This window comes from Solanum tuberosum, unplaced genomic scaffold, assembly GCF_000226075.1.
Source record: "Solanum tuberosum cultivar DM 1-3 516 R44 unplaced genomic scaffold, SolTub_3.0 scf00053, whole genome shotgun sequence".
Classification (NCBI taxonomy): domain Eukaryota; kingdom Viridiplantae; phylum Streptophyta; class Magnoliopsida; order Solanales; family Solanaceae; genus Solanum; species Solanum tuberosum.
This window is the reverse complement of record NW_006238979.1, coordinates 1,265,259-1,268,490: the sequence shown is the minus strand read 5'-3', so window position 1 is coordinate 1,268,490 and position 3,232 is coordinate 1,265,259.

The window sequence follows — 3,232 nt, the reverse complement described above, 5'->3', positions numbered from 1 at the left end:
TCTAAAGTATTAGATGGTTTTGAGACATCATGTATAAAGTCTAGAAAGTCTTCCGCTTGCTATTTTTTAATTAAATGTTTTCTTGGTAAAGAAAGTTTTAAATTCATTATGGTTTTAGTGTATATGCGATGAATGAATGCTAAGAGGCTTGTATTAGACCTCTTCGAGGTCGAGTACGCCGGTTACGACTAGGGGGTGCTCCCGGGTCGTGACACTTGCACTTAAATGGATTAGCAGTTTGTCTATTGTCGGAAATTTATGAATATACAAAGAAATCAAGTGACGCATGACAACTTTAAGTACTCACATTACATTAAATACATAGTAGGTAAAATTCTTTGAACATAAGATGAATTATTCATACGCTAACCATCTCTATGTGCTCAATTTCCCTCCTGTAAGGACCTCAATTGAAATTTAATTTATAGACGTTAGCAAGACCATTAATTTTACAGTTACTTACTAGGACGTTTCTTCAGCTATCGGTAAGTGTAGAGATATGCTTGGATGCTTCTTTGGTAGGTGTCTTCTACACCAGAGAGCATGTGGATTTCACTATCTCAATATTGTTCTTGCATTATCAATCATGCTAATGTATTTCATTATCTCTCTCTTATGTAGATAAAATCAAAAATATAGTCTTCATATTGTTTAATGTCAATAAGCCTATTGCTCATTGTCTTCTCTGCAAAATATATGCAGCAAATGGTGGTCCGAAATACATTGTTAACAATATACATGTGCGATTTCTTGTTTGCTTCATATGCTTCGATTTCCTATAAATCTGCTATTTAAATGCTTCATTTTCGTTGTTTGACACTTGTATTTAGGTCCCAATTTTATCTGACATACAGTCTTGCTCTCTATTATATCATGGATACCCCTTTACAGATTCACCTTTGTTGTAGAGTTTTGTTTAAGGAGATGATGCTTATAGAAACTCGAGGTTCAAGGTCATACGATACATATCTCAGGTTTGATCTAACTTATTATTTTGTAAGTTGCTTAGTAAATTTAGCAGAAGGTTATGGTACATCAACATTCATGCAGCTTGTGCTGTCCATATGATTACACTTCTCTTTATGTTCCTTTTCATCTATTAAAGCATATATTAGGTAGTGAGCTCATGTTTTAGCAAAAGCTGAATGTGTTTTCTGGTTTCTTAGGAGATAATTTTCATAAAGATTTTAAAAATAAAATGCATATTATGTTACCCATGACTTAGTCCTAGTTCTTGAAAATGGTTGGGAACTTTGAAAAAAATAGAACCTATTAAAAATAGGTTCTTATATAGCATATGAACTCTTTAACCCAACAAACTTAATGCCCTCTATATTCCACTAAAACTACACTTTCAGTTTTTTCAAAGTTTAAGCGAGTCTACAACTAGATTCTCAATTGATTAATTTCTTTTTCTACAAATGTAGCAATATCTAGAAATAACAGTAATGAATATTACCAACGGTAAATGTTTTAATTTTAAGGGTCTATCGTTTGAATGATGTTGAAGTGATCGGGACAATTTGGTCCAAGTAGATGGCAGAATAACTAGGAACCTAAAATCTAGAGTGCAAACTGTTATTTCTTATCTATACTTAGATATATTATGTGATTTGGTTATGCACATAACTTTCTTTTTCTAAACGAATTTTATTTTGTATGTGTTACAGTATTTGGAGACTTTTGTTTACAAGTCAAGATGCAAGTTTGAATACTTTGAACAATTTGACAAGTTGGTTATTGTTTTTCATGATTTTTTTTGGAAAAACATTTTATTCTATACTTGGAGATATTAGCTCTTTTGGCGCCTGATGAGTTGTGTAAATAGTATTGTTACCATATATTTTTGTAAGTTTTACTGCCTGTGGGATGTTAATCCATATTATTAGTTAATATATTGATAATTTTACTTATATGCATTTGATTATCTATATATAATATTGTGTATAGCATCTTGGAGAATCATGACACGAAAAGGGCACGTATTATTTATTTTCCACTTTTTTTTTCCAGATCCTAAATGAACTTTAGTACCACATTGATAATAATCAATTTTAATTTGACACTACACCTTTAGGGACCAATATTGCGCCCGTCCTTACACCTATTTTAGGACCAAATTTTAGTCGTAAAAGACCTTTAAGGGCCAGTTAAACTTGTTGTAAAAATTTAAGTTGATTGTTGATCTTCATGTTTAAGGACCAGAAGCGTGGTCCCTAAAAGGCTTTTAAGGACTAGAAATTTACCAGTCGCAAAAAAGATTTTTAGGACGGGTACCTAAAGCTCGTCCCTATTGACCTTTAGCGACGGAGGATATAGGGACAGGTGACGACCAGATTTGTCCCGTCGCTATTGACTTTCAGGGGCAAGAATTAGACCTTTAGGGACCATTTTCTCATCCCTAATAGCCCTTTTTCTTGTAGTGGTGTGTGCTATGGTTGTGGAAAGAGTGGCCATCAATTGAAATATTTCCCAACCCGTATGGCCAAAGGAAGAGATGATAAGCAAACTCCTCCTAGTGGTTCAAACTCTGATGCTCCCAAGAAGAACCGCTTCTATGCTCTTCAATCCTGAAGTGACCAAGAGAGTTCCCGAATATGGTGACGGGTATGTTGCGAGTCATTTCTATTGATGTTTATGCATTGTTAGACCCTGGTGCCACTTTATCTTTTGTTACACCTTTTGTGGCTATGAAATTTGAAATACTCCCTGATGTGTTAGAAGAACCTTTTCGGTGTCTACCCCGGTTGGTGACTCGGTAGTGGCAAAAAGAGTCTATAGGAGTTGTCTTATTTCTTTGTCTCATAAAGTCACTTTGGTTGATTTGGTAGAATTAGACACGCTTGATTTTGATGTAATTTTGGGCATGGGTTCGTTGCATGCATGTTATGCTTCAATAGATTGTAGGACCCGAGTGTTTTGTGCATATTGGGTTGGTAGATGTAGTTCCTACTTCCTTGTGTTGCATTAACCATATCTTGATATGGAGTTGAAGTTTCCTCCTTTTGAATAGTGCATGAGGTGAATAGTGCATTTGTAAGTTTTGCACATTTTGATGTTTCATGCATAATGGGTTGCTAGTCTACAGTTTCTAACTTAGTTTGGTATTTGAATCATCATTCGGGGACGAGAGTTCCCAAGGGGGAGATAATGTAACACCCCGGAAATCTAATGACCTAAGCTTGAGCCTAACACGTAGTCTAGTAGCCTAAATGGAGTTAAACGTAAAGAT